Source organism: Pleurodeles waltl, chromosome 6 (genome assembly GCF_031143425.1).
Source record: "Pleurodeles waltl isolate 20211129_DDA chromosome 6, aPleWal1.hap1.20221129, whole genome shotgun sequence".
In the NCBI taxonomy this organism is placed as follows: domain Eukaryota; kingdom Metazoa; phylum Chordata; class Amphibia; order Caudata; family Salamandridae; genus Pleurodeles; species Pleurodeles waltl.
Genome location: NC_090445.1, coordinates 138,727,938 through 138,746,934, shown reverse-complemented (window position 1 = coordinate 138,746,934; position 18,997 = coordinate 138,727,938).

The window sequence follows — 18,997 nt, the reverse complement described above, 5'->3', positions numbered from 1 at the left end:
CTGCACATGTTCTTGAAAGGTGTGCAGAGCTGGGTGTGGTTTGAAGAGCTGGGTGTGGTTCTCACATGCTGCACATGTTCTTGAAAGGTGTGCAGAGTTTCAGTTATTATGCAAATGAGTTGAATTAACACATGGCCTAGAGAGGAGTGTTTTAAAGAAACCTTGGTAAAAGCAAGGCCCAATGTGTAAACAAAACAGCACATTAAATAACATACACAGAAGCCTGGGGGGGGGAAGGTGAGATAACAAGAAAGACTTTCAATAGTAAGTTTAAAAGGGAGCTATTACAGAACCCACTAATGCAGTGAGAGGGGACATGCTCTTTGCTGTGCACAAACCCTAACACCCAGTAGGGGGTTTGGCATTCCACTGTGTGAGGGCAGGCCACTGTCCTTTGAAATGTAAGAGTTAGGTCCTCCACCCTTCCAGCCTAGGAATACCATTCAGTATGCAGATGTGTGCAGGTGTGACTGAGCATCCTGTGTTTGTGGTTGTCTGGGAGAAATGCACAAGGGAGCTGTCAACCAGCCCAGCCCAGACGTGGATTGGAGACAGGCTGTAAGACACAGAAGGATTTTAAGTGGCATTTCTAAAATAGTAATATAAAATCCAACCTCACCAGTCAGCAGGATTTTGTATTACCATTCTGGCCAAACTAAATATTACCTGTCTACCCCTTTCTGATCAGAATCTACTACTCAAATAATATATGAGGGTAGCCCTAATGTGAGCCTGTGAAAGGAGCAGGCCTCACAGCAGTGGAAAACGAATTTAGGAGTTTTCCATTACCGGGACATATAAAACACACAGGTATATGTCCTGCCTTTTACCTACACAGCACCCTGCCCCATGGGTTACATAGGGCCTACCTTAGGGGTAACTTATTTGTAGAAAAGGGGGAGTTGAAGGCTTGGCACGTACTTTTAAATGCCAAGTCGAAGTGGCAGTGAGACTGCACACACAGGCCTTGCAAAGGCAGGCCTGAGACATGGTTAAGGGGCTACTTATGTGGGTGGCACAACCAGTGCTTCAAGCCCACTAGTAGCATTTAATTTAGAGGCCCTGGGCACATGCAGTGCACTTTACTAGGGATGTACAAGTAAATTAAATATGCCAATTGGGTATGAGCCAATGTCAACATGTTTTAAGGGAGAGACCATATGCACTTTAGCACTGGTTAGCAGTGGTGCATGGGAGCTCTCATCGCTATGGCGGAAGTATCTCGAGAGACCATCAGAATTGGTGTGCTCCACCGCAAAGTCCATCTCCTGTAGGGAAATGGACCACCTCAAGAGTTTAGGATTTTCACCCCTCATCTGCATGAGCCATCTGAGGGGTCTGTGGTCTGTCTGAACCCGGAAGTGAGTCCCAAACAGATATGGTCTCAGCTTCTTCAGTGCCCAGACCACAGCAAATGCATCTCTTTCAATAGCACTGCACCTCTGTTCCCGTGATAATAGTCTTCTGCTAATAAAGACTACTGGTTGGTTTAGGCCCTCCTCATTCAGCTGTGCTAAGACCACCTCTATGCCATAGTCTGAAGCGTCTGTCTGCACAATGAATTCTCTGTGGTCAGGGGCCTTGAGCACAGGTGCCGTGCACATGGCTTTCTTCAGGATGTCAAAGGCTTTCTGACAAGCCTCTGTCCAATGCAACAACCTAGGTTGTTTCTTGAATGTGAGTTCTGTTAAGTGGGGCACTATGGTGCCATAACCCTTAACAAATCTTCTGTAGTATCTGGTGAGACCTAAGAAGGCTCTCACCTCTGTCTGGGTTCTAGGTGGTTGCCAAGCCTTGATTGTTTCAATCTTGACCTGGAGGGGCTGCACTTTGTCACCACCTACTATGTGTCCCAAGTTCCCCACGGAACCCTGCCCAATATGGCACTTACTGGCCTGATGGTCAAGCCTACCTGCTGCAGGGTCTGAAGCACCTCCTTGAGGTGGAGCAGGTGTTCCTCCCAGCTGGAACTATAGACGTCAATGTCGTCTAGATAGGCTGCACAGAAGATATCCTTGCCAGCCAGGACCCGGTTAACCAACTGTTGGAAGGTAGCTGGAGCATTTTTCAGTCCAAAGGGCATGAGCTGGAACTGGGTATGACCCCCAGGAGTAGAAAAATCTGATCTCTCTTTTGCCCCTTCAGTCAAGGCAATTTGACAGTACCCTGACGTGAGATCAAAGGTACTAAGGAACTTGGCAGCGCCTAGCCTTTCGATGAGCTCATCAGCTTGGGGGATGGGGTGAGCATCTGTCTTTGTGACAGAGTTAAGACCCCAGTAGTCAACGCAGAACCTAAGCTCTGGCTTGGCACGGGGAGCAGCAGTCTTGAGAACCAACATCACTGGGCTGGACCAGGGACTGCTGGATTTCTCTATCGCCCCAAGAGCCAGCATCTTGGCAACTTCCTCCTTGATGCTGGACCTCACCTTATCTGACCCAAGAAGGCTCTCACCTCTGTCTGGGTTCTAGGTGGTTGCCAAGCCTTGATTGTTTCAATCTTGGCCTGGAGGGGCTGCACCTTGCCACCACCTACTAGGTGTCCCAAGTACACCACGGAACCCTGCCCAATCTGGCACTTACTGGCCTTGATGGTCAGGCCTGCCTGTTGCAGGGCCTGAAACACCTCCTTGAGGTGGAGCAGGTGTTCCTCACAGCTGGAACTATAGATGGCAATGCCGTCTAGGTAGGCTGCGCAGAAGGCGCCCGTTAACCAACCGTTGGAAGGTAGCGGGGGCATTCTCCAACCCAAAGGGCATCACTCTGAATTGGTAATGGCCCTTAGGCATGGAAAATGCAGATCTCTCTTTAGCCCCCTCAGTCAAGGCGATCTGCCACTACCCTGATGTGAGATCAAAAGTACTGAGGAACTTGGCAGCACCTAGCGTGTCTACGAGCTCATCAGCTCGGGAGATGGGGTGAGTGTCAGTACGTGTGACTGAGTTGAGACCCCAGTAGCCCATGCACAACCGGAGTTGTGGCTTGGCACCGGGTGCAGCAGCCTTGGGTACCAGCACCACAGGGCCGGCCCAGGGACTACTGGACTTCTCAATAACCCCTAGGGCCAGCATCTTGGCTACTTGCTCCTTGATGCTGGCCTTCACCTTGTCTGCCAACCTGTAAATTGTATTCTTTACAGGGGGATTGTCTCCTGTGTCAATATCGTAAACACACAAGCGTGTGAGCCCAGGGGTGAGGGAAAACAGGGAAGAGAACTTCTCTAATAACTATTAGCAGTCTCCTCTCTGATCTAGGGTCAGGGAGTCAGAGAGATTGACAACCTCCACTGACCCATCACCTTCCTTGGCAGATAGGAGTTCAGGAGATGCTCACTCTCCTCTTCCATACCCTCATCTGTCACCAGAAGCATGCTGACATCAGACCTCTCAAAATGAGGCCTCCGTCGGTTGTGGGGGAGTACCCTTAGGGGGATTCTGGGGGACTTGAGGTCCACTAAGTAAGTGGCCTCCCCCTTCTGCTCCTTGATTTCGAATGGGCCTGTCCAGTGGTCCTGGAGAGCTCTAGGCTCTACTAGCTCCATTACCCATACCTTGTCACAAGGTGAGAATTCTACCAGGGTGGCCTTCTGGTCATACCATTGCTTCATCACCTCTTGGCTGGCCTTGAGGTTGCTTTTGGCCTGTTTCCAGAAGCGCTGTGTCTGGTTGCGGAGGGCCAGCATGTAACTGACCATATCCTCGGGGGTATCTTGGGGGCTTTCTCCCACCCCTCCTTTACTATGCTTAGGGGTCCCATGACAGGGTACCCATAGAAAAGCTCAAAGGGGCTGAACTCCACCCCTTTCTGGGTCACCTCTCTATAAGCAAAGAGAAGGCATGGCAAGAGGACGTCCCACTTACACCTCATGGCTTCAGGTAGGCCTGTGATCATGCCTTTGAAGGTCTTGTTGAACCTTTCTACAAGTCCATTGGATTGAGGATGGTAAGGGGTGATGAACCGGTAGGTTACCCCACACTCATCCCACATGGACTTCATGTATGCCGACATGAAGTTTGTGCTTCTGTCAGACACAACCTCCTTTGGGAACCCCACATGGGTAAATATCCCCATCAGAGCTCTGGTCACCACCAGGTGCAGTCACTGTCCTTAGAGGGATCGCCTCTGGAAACAAAACACTGAGCATATGCTCTCTCAGGACTAGATTATACAACTCCACATAGTCATCTACTTTACTGCCTCACACCCATCCATTCGGTGCCTCACTGGAGAAATAAAAAAAGTTCACCCAAGTCTGTGTGGAAAGTTTGGTGCTGTCCCTGAACCTCTGACGTTATTTCTCAGGGGTCAGCCCAAACTTGGCAAGTAAAGCGGTTTTCATGGGCGTGTATGTGTTTCATCCCTTGGATCCGATGTAAGGAGGGTGTGCCTCCCACAACTGGTACATACTCCCACAAGCCTACCCCCCATTGCTCCTCAGGAGCCCCATGAGCCCTTAGAGCAACTTCATAAGCAGCCAACCACTTATCAATGTCATCTCTCACCAATTAACTTGGCACCACATTTTTGGGTATACAAGCCTTCTTGTCCTCAGAAGGTCCTGCATGTATGCTGCCACCATCACTGCTGGACTCAGACTGACTAGCCTTGTTATCCAGCTCTTTGAGACTCAGTTCATGAGCCAACAGAAGTTTCTTCTCAGCCAAAGCTCTCTCAGCTGCAGCTTGCTTGGCTTCCCTCTCCGCTGCAGCCTGTTTGGCTTCTCTCTCAGCCTTTCTTTCCTGTGCCTCCATGTTAATTTTTGCCATTTGCAATAGAAATTATCTCTCCTACCTCCTTTCCTCTGCAGTCAGGCCATGGCTAAATACACTGCTCCCTGCTTTGCCAGGAGCACAATTTCAGGGGTAACAGCCCCCACTGCTGGTGGCAAACCTCTGAGTGGCCGTCCTCTGGCCCCTCCACCTCAACATTCTCTTGTGAACGGGCTTCTGCCCAGGCCCTCATTGCCTTTTGGTGCTCCTCCTTTCTGGAGCACCCCGCAGTGCGCTTTACAAGGGACTTACAAGTAAATTAAATATGCCAATTGGGTATGAGCCAATGTCACCATGTCTTAAGGGAGACAGCATATGCACTTTAGCACTGGTTAGCAGTGGTAAAGTGCACAGAGTCCTAAAACCAGCAAAAACAGTGCCAAAAAGTGGAGGGGGCATGCAAAAAAGTTGGGGGTGACCACCCCAAGGCTGTCAGGTCTAACAGACGGAATGCTGAACAATGTCAAACTTTCACCCCAGTACAGGATACTTCTTTCCAGTCCAGGCTTGGCAGTTCCCATGGGGGAAGGGTATGCCCAGACATAGGTACTGTGCTCACCTGTGCCACTGGATTCAAGCTAACCTGGCTGATGAAGGGTGATACCCTGAAACCGGTCCTAGGATGTTTGTTTCCGGTCCAGGGATGACCTGGCTTGGCAGTTCGCGCTGGTCTGTTTCCATATGAATGGGTCCAAACTGGGGTGGTGTGGTGAGCAAAAACATGACGGATTAAACCCCGATCTTTGTGACTAGGGGTTAATGTTTGCATTGTTCAGCATTCCGTCCATCATCTGTTCTTTTTGCATTAGGTTTAACGGAAACCCATATGGCTGATAGCTGAAGAGCTTTGTAGAAACAAAGTATCCAGAGCTTGTATTCCTCACTGCTTGATGTTTGAGTTAAGTACTGTGCCTGACTGTGTACGAGGGGTCTAGGCGCCCCTCACCCAAAGATCATTGGATAATTTACGTTAAGCAAATCCTTCCAAAACACAACATTGACAATTTTGCAGCTAGCGAGACCCATCAAGAGCCTGGACACTATTTTTACATTGTTCCGTAGTTGCCCATTCCTTCAAGTCCTTGGCATCATCAGATCTCACTAACAGCTTTTAAAAACAACCACAAACTTCTTCACAGTGACCTTCTGCCAATCTGAGAACACTCTGTCCTGCTTGGCTTCTGCCTGCTACCCTTGCATTATTAAAAGCTCTGCAAGGTGAACTTTCTAATAAAACCTACGACGTCTTTACATTGAGAAGATCCACAACAGCCACCATCCATTGCCCCAGACTTTTCATCTCCTGTCTCCATCTTTGCTGCGTAGACCTGCTCAATGTGTTAAAAGAAACCTTTGGACTATCTCTGATTGTAATGCTTGGTCCCTTAATAAAGACCAATAACTCAATATAGACGAGGATGGTAATTCAAGTTCCACTAAATGTGACAGAGCCTCAGTCTTTGCTTTGCAAGACTGAGCGGCCATATTTGTAGTTTCTTTCACAACATATATCTCACAGGCCTAATACCTCCCACTCTGCAGCTGAATCTCAAAGGAGCAACATCAGCGGTAGGTACTTAGGTTTTGACAAGTGTTTTACATTGATCCAGCTGTTTTTTCTGAGCTGCAAACATCTTTTGGAAGTTGTGAACTTACTGGAACACACCTTACAAATGCAATAAAAAGAGTTATGCTCCATTTCTAACGGTTTTAAAAAAGCCAGTATCCCAGTGGTAGAGGAACTGCATATGTAACCAAATATAGCCAGATGAATAGGATTAAAATATGGCTATTTGTAACCTGATTAGGAGTCTATGAAAAAGATTATAATAAGAGCTTACAACTTAAAGAGTAATCCAGAGTGCACTTATTACAATTAAGGGGAAAAGATACTGCTTACGTATATTTGTTTTGCTAGTCATGGACCTCACACAATATTATTTGGCAAGAAGTGGAAGTGCAAGAATGTTCACCAATAGAGAGAAGACATCTCTCCTGATATGTTTTTGCATCCCATGGACCCTCTGACCAAGCACAGGTGCAGCATCTACTTATCAACCTGAGATGGGAATTATCTGTACATAACACAAGAATGATGCCTTCTGAGCAACGGTCAGTTCTGTAAGATTACAAGATTTTTTGTTTGTTACAAAGTTTTTCACCATGCAAAAAGACACATAAGAGTCCACACTATGGCCCTCATTATGACATTGGCGGTAAATCCAACTTACCGCCATGCTGACTGCCGCCAACATACCGCCGCCGCGGCAGATATCTGTTCACCATATTACGACACCCACACACCAATCCGTCACTACTCAGCCAAAGACACAAGTCTGCCACACCAAAGGTCAGTGATAACCTGGCGGTAGCAAAACCCACACCGTTATGCCAACAGAACTACGCCCACCACATTATGACCCACGAATCACTACGGCGGACAGTCAAACCATACATTCAAACCATACATACCGCCGCTCTTAAAATACACACACACATACAAAACAACACCACATTGGACAATTCAAACTACACACACCTGACACACATACACACACCACACTCACACCACTATAAAACACACACCCACATTACCCACGACTCTTTACGAAAAGAAATCATTGGCACGAGACAGACATCACGACCACAGACAAGAATAGAGCCACACACCACCATCACCTACACACCACCCACGCACCTCACAAAACACACCCCAGCACATCACCCTACATCCCTCACCCCCACTACTCACACAACACCCATGGGACTACAACAGCACCCCAGATTCTCTGAGGAGGAGCTAAGGGTCATGGTGGAGGAAATCCTCAGGGTAGAGCCACAGCTATTTGGAGCACAGGTGCAGCAGATATCCATTGCTAGGAAGATGGAGCTATGGCGGAGGATCGTGGACAGGGTCAACGCCATGGGACAGCATCCAAGAACAAGGGATGATATCAGGAAGAGGTGGAACAACCTACGGGGGAAGGTGCGCTCCATTGCAGCAAGACACCAACTCACTGTACAAAGGACTGGCGGTGGACCCCCACCTCCTCCCCCACAGCTAACAACATGGGAGGAACAAGTCTTGGCAATCATTCATCCTGAGGGCCTGGCAGGAGTAGCAGGAGGACTAGACTCTGGTAAGTCAACTCTTGACTACTTTCACCCCCCCTACCTGCATGCCATCACATACCCCCACCCTCACTCCCATCACTCCACCACTTCCCACACACCCCACCATCACATCTCACTCATCCCAATGCCAAGCCCTGCATGCCATACCAAGCCCTGCAGGCCATGGTGCATGGACACCACTCACAGACCTGCATGGACACCTATCACTAAAGCATGCACACTAGAGAGAATCACCTAGTCCACCACATAATAACTCACACAAGTGAAAGCTGCCAGGGAGAATACAACCAAAGAGGGCAACCCACCCATGCACAACATGTCACACACAGAAACAATAACACTGCATTTATGTCCCCAGGTATCCCAGGCAATGTCAGCGGAGAAGAGGTGCCAGCAATTTCCAGTCCCCCCACAGAAGAGGCCCACAGTGATGACTGCAACTCTGGTCGCCTGGATCTGGATGACCAACCTGGCCCATCAGGGACCTCTGGACAGCAAGTTACTCAGGCACAGTCACAGACAACCACAGAGCCTCCCCCCTCAGGAAGCACCACCACAGCACCCACCCAGCGTACCCATACCTCTGTCCCCAGGACACGTCAATCAGCAGTGTGTTCACCACTACAGGGTCCCAAGGGCACACCTCCACCCAAAAATATCAGGGACCTGGGGTCAGTGGCAGTGGGAACATGGTTCATGGGATAGAGGCACAGGACAACAGGGACACTGGGAGGACTGCTGTGTGCCAGGGGGAGGACAGGCCCAGGGAACCGACTCTCCAGGAGGCACTCACCGAGATCCTAGGAGCATACCAACATTCCCAGGATACTCTAGGCCAGATCCTGGACAACGTGCAGGAGAACAGGCAGCTGCAGGAGGGACAGTACCAGGGGATCAGGGAGGACTTGAAGGCCATTAACACCACCCTGGTCTCCCTTGCAGGGGTGCTGGCAGACATGACCAACATTATGAGGGAGGCAGTCTTACAACAGTGGGCTCCTGCTACTAGCCAGACTATTGAACTGCCTACCACCTCCGCTGCGGCTAATGGACAGGAGGCCCCGCCACTGGCCCAACAGGCCACCAGTACCCCTCCCACTGCAGAAGGTGAACCACCCCCACAAACGTTCCCTGCGATCCAGGCGGAAGCCAGAGACAATTGCCAAGACCCCTGCCAGAAATACGACTCTCCTGATTGTCACCCTTGTGTCCCACTCTGTCACCCTGTCCACCTTGAACTGCCATTGCTCCCCTTCCTATGTCCCCTTTGACAATGCACTTGTGCTACCAATAGACTGGAACAATATCCTGGACTTTCCTCCATCATTACCCCAGCCCATTGCACTTCCCCCTTTTCTTCGTAGCACTTCAATAAACACACGTTGAAAAAATACAAGTATGTAGTATGTCAAATGACTGAAGTATGTATTCGTTTCACAAGTTTCAACCATTGCAAATCACCTGTACAGTAATGTGCACATACAATAGACCTGTAGTTGGCTGCAGTGAATACACCAGGAGTGATAGTGGGGCCCCAACATCTGCAAAAAGAGTTGCCAAAGGGTACAGTGAGTGGGTATAGAAGTGGGGAAGCACAGCCTGCCAGTGAAAATGTGAAATAAACAAATGACAATGAAATGTGAAGTTACACTGTCTTACCTGTGTGTCATTGGAAGTATTGTCAAATCGCTGCAGTTCTGTTAACCTCGTCCTCTGCCTCCTCATCTTCACTGTCCACAGGGTCCACTGCTGCCACACGGCCATCTTCAGCCTCCTCCTCCTGCAGCAAAGGCACATGGGGTCTCAAGGTAAGGTTATGCAACATGCAGCATGCCACTATTATCTGGCAGACCTTCTTGGGTGAGTAGCACAGGGATCCACCTGTTAGATGGAGGCACCGAAACCTGGCCTTTAGGAGGCCAAAGGTACATTCAAGGATCCTTCATGTTCGCCCATGTGCCTCACTGTAACATTCCTCTGTCCTTGTCCTGGGATTCCTCACAGGGGTCAGTAGCCATGATAGGTTGGGGCAACCTGAGTCACCTGCAAATATTGAGGGATAACATTTAGCCACACACTATGCCATATGGCCCACACCATACCGATACACCAAAATCCACTGGGTGGGAACAAGGCTCACCTATTAACCACACCCTGTGCGTCTGTAGTTGGCCCATCACATTTGGGATGCTGCTTTTCCTCAGGATAAAGGTATCATGAACAGAACCAGGATACTTTGCATTGACGTGGGAGATGTACTGGTCCGCCAGGCACACCATCTGGACATTCATGGAGTGAAAACTCTTTTGCTTTCTGAACACCTGTTCATTCTGACGGGTGAGGGACAAATGCAATATGAGTTCCATCAATCGCCCCAATGATGTTGGGGATATGCCCCATTGCACAGAAGTCAGCCTTCACTGTGGCCAAATCCTCCACCTTGGTGAAAACATTGTAGCTGCACATGTGTTTAATCAGGGCATCCAGCACTCGTGTTAGCACTATTGAGAACATTGGCTGTGACATTCCTGCTGCCAAGCCCACTGTCACTTTGAAAGAACTGGTTGCCAAGAATTGGAGCATAGATAGCACTTGCACAAGAGGGGGGATCCCAGTGGTGTGACAGATAGCAGACATCAGGTCAGGCTCCAGTTGGGCACACAGCTCCGTGATTGTGGCCCTGTCAAGTCTGTAGGTGAGGATAATGTGCCTGTCCTCCATTGTTGCCAAGTCTACCAGGGGCCTGTACACGGGGTAATGTCTCCATCTCCTATTCATCCGCAGTGGTAGCAAGCTATGGGGCAAAAGAGTGAGGTGCTGGTCACAAACTGTACATTGGAGCCACAACAATACAATGCATGATGTTAATTTGAAATGTATAAGTGGCATCTGTCCTGTAGGTACAATTGTGAAGTGTGACGCAGTTATAATCCAGGGCCTGCCCCCCCCGAAATGGCGTCTGCCTGTCCTGTGTGGAGGGACAGGTGGAAGTGTGGTAACTCCGCTGACGTTGTGCGCCATTGTAGGTGTCGGTCAGGAACCACGTGCAACGCCTCATTGAATAATATTGGCCCTATTGGGTACAGTGGCCGATGGTGATGTACGCCGGCGGTGACTGTATGCACCGCCGCGGACGTCACCGCCATTTTCTATTTGTTCACTCACTTTCTACCTGACCTTCAACAGGAGAGGACCTACACTGCATGTGCTGCTGTGACCTGTGTCTGGAACTGACCATGGAACGTGTGACTGGAGACAGGGCCTGCCTTGACCTCGGCGGAGTTGGAGAGACTGGTGGATGGGGTCTTACCCCAGTACTAACTGCTGTATGGGCCTCCATACCAACACGTGAGTACACTGTGAGCACTATGCATGGGGCATGAATGCATGGAGTGGTGTGTGTGAAGGCCTCGTGTGAGGGGGGTTGGTGGATGTCCCCTGGGAGGCATGCAGCCTGTGTGCTGGGCCAGGTCTGTGCTAATGGGGATAGGAAGGGGTATGGTGGGCCATGAGTGTAACAGGCAGGACTGTCTGACTAATACCTTTCCCTGTGTGTATTTCCTCTGCAGGTCAGCGCCCTTCAAAAGAAGGGTATATGGCGTGCCATCGCCAAGGACGTGCGGACCCTGGGGGTCTACGGCAGGCGGAGCACCCACTGTCAGAAACGGTGGGAGGACGTAAGACACTGGGCACGGAGACGGCGGAGGCCCAGCTGGGGATGGCCCCCCAACGAGGAAGGGGTGCCAATCAAACCCTGACCCCCCATGTGGCCCGCATACTGGCGCTGGCCTATCCAGAGGTGGATGGGTGCTTGAGGGCATCACAGCAGCCACAAGGGGTTGAGTACAGTGCCCATCATTATTACTTATGCCTGGAGGGGTGCCATCTGGGTGGGGGATGTGTGTCTGTGGGTGCCCCAGTCCAGGCCTGACATTGCAGAGTAGGTCCCATGTTGGCCAGGGTTCTGATGTGATAGTCCTCCTACCTAACTTGTAGGCATCCACTACTGGGCAGGGCAGTGTGGATCCCAGGTATGCTGCAGTTGGCGGTATGTGTTCCTCCCCATGCCCTGGTGACTACCAGTGTTACTGGCAGTGCATTCCATAGTGAGTAGGACTGTTCCCTGTGTGTGAGTGTGCTGTGTACGCCAACGTTGGTGTTGGTGCAGCCATTGACCAAGTGTATCCTTTGTCCCCCCCCCTTTTTTGTTCTGTCATCCTATCCTTATGTTCATTTGCATCATCTGGCGAAGGATTAGAGGCATGGGCGACGGAGGGAGCTGCATCCCACAGGACCCAGGAGGCAGAGTCCACCGACGCTGAGGGCACCAGTGGTATGGAGGGCGAGGGGAGCACCACAGCGGAGACTGGAGGGGACAGTTCGGACACAGATTCGTCCTCCAATGGAAGCTCCCTGGTGATGGCGGACACCTCTGTGCCCACCCCAGCTACAGGTACAGCCACCAACCCTGTACCAGCACCGCCCTCCCAGCAGCCCCTCATCATGTTGCCAATGCCCGCTCACCCAGGAGGACGGGCATCTCCTTCACCCCAGGCATCTCAGGCCCTGCCCCAGTGAGCCCTGCTGCCCTGAGTGAGGAGGCTATTGACCTCCTGCGAACCATCTCTGTTGGACAGTCAGCCATTGTGTATGCCATCCAGGGGCTGGCAGCCCAAATGCAACAAACCAATGCATTTCTGGAGGGCATTCACACTGGGTTGGAGGCCCAATAGAGATCAATCCAGGCTCTGGCCTCCTCTATGATGGCAGCCATTGTCCCAGTTGTCATCATCCCCCCTCCAGCTTCCACTTCCCAGTCCCATTCCCGTCAACCCCAACTTATCCCAAGCACACAGGCAGACGAGCATGCACACAAGTCAACACAAAAGAGTGGCACAGGCAAACACAAGCGCCACACTTCATCCTACAGGCACTCACACAAACACCATCAGAATGGAGACATACCAACATCCACTGCCTCCACTGTGTCCCTGTCCTCCTCCTCCTCCACCTCCCTCCCAGGTCCGTCTACACCTCACTGGCAGTCACCACCCCAACAGCCATGCACACATCCCCTGTGTCCTCTCCTACTGTGTCTGTCCCCCCCAAAGTTACACAAACACAATCACTCAGACACCCAACAGCCATCCACCTCACAACAGGATCCAGCCCATGCACCTGCACCCAAAATCAGCAGACACCTCCCACAACCACTCCCTCTTCCTCCACTCCCATACCTTCTCCCTCTTCCCGCCCCAATGTCCCTAAAAACCTTTTCCTCTCCACCATTGACCTCTTCCCTACCTCTCCCTCCCCCGTCCTTCATGTCTGGCCAGGGTGGCCACCCAGTCCATGGATCCAGTAGTTTCCACACCTGCTTGTGGTGGGAAAGGATCCAGGGCACCAGGCTGCCTCAAGGAAAGGGTGCCTGCTTCAAGTGCTGCCAGGAAGGGCAAGGTGCCTGCCCCAAGTGCTGCCAGGAGGAGCACGGAGCCAACCCCAGCTGCTGCCAGGAAGGGCAAGGAGCCTGCACTAGCAGGCAGGAAGAACAAGGAGCCTGGTGCTGGGACTCAGTCGAAGCCCTCACCACCACCCATGGTTGTGCAGCCGTCCGAGGCTGCAGGGGATGGGCAGGAGCTTCCCCCTACAACTACCAGCAGCAGCAGCACCACTGCCACCACCATCAGTGGGCAGCCGCCTAAGGGATGGGCAGGAGCTTCCCCCCACCACTACCAGCAGCAGCAGCAGCACCACCACCACTGCCACCACTGAACAGCTGTCACCGCAGGAGGACAGTCTGTAGCCGTGCCTCCATGGGCTGCAGTGCGGCCTGCCCCCTGCAAATCCAGTGGGTATGACACCAACCTGAGAGACTGTGACCTTGCACTCCCCAGGATACAGATCACAGGGCACGATGCCTACTCCAGAACCAGTGGGGAAGCCACCCACTCACCCCATCCTCCCCAGGATGAAGATCACAGGGCATGATGCCCCCTCCAGAACCAGTGGGCAAGTCACCCACTTGAGAGACTGTGGCCTTGCACTCCCCAGGACAGCGCAGTGGGCATTTGCCCACTCCAGAGCACGTGGGCATTTCACCCACTTGACAGACTGTGGCCTTGCACTCCCCAGGACAGTGCACAGGGCATGTTGCCCCCTCCAGGAGCATGTGGGCATGTCACCCACTTGAGAGACTGTGGCCTTGCACTCCCCAGGACCAAGCACAGGGCATGTTGCCCCCTCCAGAACCAGTAGATTTGTTCCATCTGCCGGCTGAGGTGCCCCCCATCCCCCTGAGGTGCCTGCCTATTTTCGAACTGATGCCCCTGTAGTCTTCTCTCCGTGTTGTTGCTGGAGACAAGTGGGGCCTTGGACTTTGTCATGTGGCCCTGTGGCCCATGCACATTGAGGACTGGGCAGTGTCCCTTGAATTGCACATATGTCTATAATTTTAGAAGGGATGTACATATTTCTACTGTATTTATATTATTACACTCCCTTTCATTTGTTTGTGTTGTCCTTGCATTATTCCTGACGGGTAAGGGGTCAATATGTTTTCTTACTGCATCTGTTGTTTGTATGGTGTTGGGGGTGGAGGGGTTGCGTGTGTGTTTCACTCTCTTTTTCCTCCCTCCCTACCCTGTGTGCTACGCAGCTGTACTCACCGTGGTCATCTGCGCCGTTGTTGGTGTTTGTGGTGGAGCAGGACGTAGAGGGGCATCGGAAAGATCTGCAGCTCGGGCTCCATGGCGGCGTGGTTGTTCCCTGTGTCTCCAATGGTGAGTCCTTTCTTTTCTGTGCAGTGTTTCCGCCAGGCTTTTGATGCCGTTGGTACCGTCCCGGAAAAGGTGGCGGATTGGGCTGTCATAATACAGTGGTCATAACATTGTCTTCCACCTGGCTGTTGAGGGCTACTGCCATGGTGGCTGTTGTTTCCGCCCTGGTGGTCGGTGTGGTAAAGTGGCTGTCTATCTGAGCGGTTTCCGCCATGGTCATAATTTGGTGTTAATTACTGCCAGCCTGTTGGCGGTATTACAGCCACTTTATCACCAACCGCCAGGGTTGTAATGAGGCCCAATATATTTTAAGTCTTTATTAAAAGAACATCCTAATCTGGTGAAGATAATATGTATAAATGCAACTATAAGCACAACAAATATAGTGGCAGTTAAAGTGATTATTAAGCAACATATTAAAAAGAATTGCAACATTGTGATGCTGGTACAAATTTTCATTGCATTGAATGCTGGAACCAGTCTTTGTTAACCAGCCCCTCTCTTCTAGCCCATAACTAATGCTATCTAAATGCACCAAAAATGTATTTTGTGTTCATTGGAGTGACCTCTACCCCTCCTACCTTAGCTTGAACCACAAGCCTGTAGCTCCCTTATCCTAAAAGGTGGCAAAAATTATGTCCCTCATTCATGAATATTAGACATATATTTTGCAGTATACTGTTGTTCCAGATGGGTTGTCAGTCATTAAACAGTCCAATAATCTATTATTTTACAAAGTGTCTTTACCACTTGTTTAGGGCAGCCATAGTGTAGAAGGCTGTTTTTCAGGAAACGTTTTAAGAAAAAAGGACAATGTTTTATGTCTGTAAATAGGGGTATTTCTGCAGTGTGAACTTAGCGGAGCGCTGTATATGGTCAGTGATAATCATAAAATCAAGTGATAGGAAAGGCAGATGGGTTGTGAATGGTTAATGCATTGTGATGCAGTGTTCTCGAAAGAATTGAGTCTTCAACTCTTTACTAAATTGGAGAAGCATTGGGGGAGTCCTGATGGATAGGGAGATGTTCCGATTCTGAGGGCAGAGATGGACATACTTGCTGTCTTGTTTTCTCTTTTTGACACTTGTTAGTCTGCAGTCTGATGGTGTCCTGGCTGTGCCGGGAACTATCAAAGATGGTGAGCTTGTATACAAGACAAATGGGGTTGCTGGTTGTGATAACTTTGTAATTGATGCAGGTAGGTTTGAAGATGGTGTAGTCTGGCACGGCGAGTCAATGGATTTCCATCAGGATGGGGGTGATATGATCATATTTGTTCAGGCGCTGGTTGAGACATGCATTGGCCTGATGGAAGCTTTTTATGGGTGCCTGTGTGGAGTCTGGTAGGCCATGGAGTAACACATTGCCACCATCCATATGCAAGAGTACAAGGGTTTTACCACCAGTGCTGAACTCAGACCACTTTCTGGAAGAAATATTTGTCTTTCTTTAAAACAGAGAGATGGGTTTAGGCCATCTTTGTTTTTTGACAAAGTGTTCCTTTAAGGAGAGGTTGGTGTTCAGAGTGAATCCAAGTGATTTGGCATTCGGTGAAAGTTGGATTCAAAACCATCAAGGGTCATTGTAGGAAAGTACCATCTTGCCTGGCATGTTACCCCCATATTTCACTGTATATATGTTGTTTTAGTCTATGTGTCACTGGGACCCTGCCCGCAGGGCCCCAGTGCTCATAAGTATGTGCCCTGTATGTGTTCCCTGTGTGATGCCTAACTGTCTCACTGAGGCTCTGCTAACCATAACTTCAGTGGTTATGCTCTCTCTGCTTTCCAAATTTGTCACTAACAGGCTAGTGACTAAATTTACCAATTCACATTGGCATACTGGTACACCCATATAATTCCCTAGTATATGGTACTGAGGTACCCAGGGTATTGGGGTTCCAGGAGATCCCTATGGGCTGCAGCATTTCTTTTGCCACCCATAGGGAGCTCTGACAATTCTTACACAGGCCTGCCAGTGCAGCCTGCGTGAAATAACGTCCACGTTATTTCACAGCCATTTACCACTGCACTTAAGTAACTTATAAGTCACCTATATGTCTAACCTTCACCTGGTGAAGGTTGGGTGCAAAGTTACTTAGTGTGTGGGCACCCTAGCACTAGCCAAGGTGCCCCCACATAGTTCAGGGCAAATTCCCCGGACTTTATGAGTGCGGGCACACAATTACACGCGTGCACTGTACATAGGTCACTACCTATGTACAGCTTCACAATGCTGACTCCGAACATGGCCATGTAACATGTCTAAGATCATGGAATTGTCACCCCAATGCCATTCTGGCATTGGGGGGACAATTCCATGATCCCCGGGTCTCTAGCACAGAACCCGGGTACTGCCAAACTGCCTTTCCGGGGTCTCCACTGCAGCTGATGCTGCTGCCAACCCCTCAGACAGGTTCCTGCCCTCCTGGGGTCCAGGCAGCCCTGGCCCAGGAACGCAGAACAAAGGATTTCCTCTGAGAAAGGGTGTAACACCCTCTCCCTTTGGAAATAGGTGTGAAGGCTGGGGAGGAGTAGCCTCCCCCAGCCTCTGGAAATGCTTTGATGGGCACAGATGGTGCCCATCTCTGCATAAGCCAGTCTACACCGGTTCAGGGATCCCCCAGCCCTGCTCTGGCGCGAAACTGGACAAAGGAAAGGGGAGTGACCACCCCAATGACCTGCACCTCACAGGGAAGGTGCCCAGAGCTCCTCCAGTGTGTCCCAGACCTCTGCCATCTTGGAAACAGAGGTGTCTGTGGCACACCGGACTGCTCTGAGTGGCCAGTGCCAGCAGGTGACGACTTCAGAGGCTCCTTCTGATAGGCTCTTACCTCTCTTGGTAGCCAATCCTCCTTCCTTGGTAGCCAAACCTTCTTTTCTGGCTATTTAGGGTCTCTGCTTTGGGGAATTCTTCAGATAACGAATGCAAGAGCTCTCCAGAGTTCCTCTGCATCTCCCTCTTCACCTTCTGCCAAAGGATCGACCGCTGACTGCTCAGGATGCCTGCAAAAATGCAACAAAGTAGCAAGACGACTACTAGCAAACTTGTATTGCTTCATCCTGCTGGCTTTCTCGACTGTTTCCAGGTGGTGCATGCTCTGGGGGTAGCCTGCCTCCTCTCTGCACCAGGAGCTCTGAAGAAATCTCCTGTGGGTCGACGGAATCTTCCCCCTGCAACCGCAGGCACCAAAAGACTGCATCACTGGTCCTCTGGGTCCCCTCTCAGCACAACGAGCGTGGTCCCTGGAACTCAGCAACTCTGTCCAAGTGACTCCCACAGACCAGTGACTCTTCAGTCCAAGTTTGGTGGAGGTAAGTCCTTGCCTCCCCATGCTAGACTGCATTGCTGGATACCACATGATTTGCAGCTGCTCCGGCTCCTGTGCACTCTTTCAGGATTTCCTTTGAGCACAGCCAATCCTGGGTCCCCAACACTCCTTCCTGCAGTGCACAACCTTCTGAGTTGTCCTCAGGCGTCGTGAGACTCCCTTTTGTGACTTTGGGTGGACTCCAGTTCACTTTTCTTCTAAGTGCCTGTTCAGGTACTTCTGCAGGTGCTGCCTGCTTCTGTGAGGGCTCCCTATATTGCTAGGTGCCCCCTCTGTCTCCTCCTCCAAATGGCGACATCCTGGTCCCTCCTGGGCCACAGCAGCACCCAAAAACCCTAACTGCAACCCTTGCAGCTAGAAAGGCTTGTTTGCAGTATTTCTGCGTGGGAACACCTCTGCAAGCTTCATCGCAACGTGGGACATCCATCCTCCAAAGGAGAAGTTCCTAGTCTTCTTCTTTCTTGCAGAACTCCAAGCTTCTCCCAACAGGTGGCAGCTTCCTTGCACCCTCAGCTGGCATTTCCTGGGCTCCTGCCCACTCTTTACACTGTCACGACTATTGGACTTGGTCCCCTTGTCTTACAGGTACTCAGGTCCGGAGATCCACTGTTGTTGCATTGGTAGTGTTTGTTCTTCCTGCAGAATCCCCCTATCACGACTTCTGTGCTCTCCGGGGGTAGTAGGTGCACTTTACACCTACCTTTCAGGGTCTTTGGGTGGGCTATTTTTCTAACCCTCACTGTTTTCTTACAGCCCCAGCGACCCTCTACAAGCTCACATAGGTTTGGGGTCCATTCGTGGTTCGCATTCCACTTTTGGAGTATATGGTTTGTGTTGCGCCTATACCTTTATGCTCCTATTGCAATCTACTGTAACTTTACACTGCTTGCATTGCTTTTCTTGCTATTACCTGCATAATTTTGGTTTGTGTACATATATCTTGTGTATATATCTTATCCTCTTACTGAGGGTACTCACTGAGATACT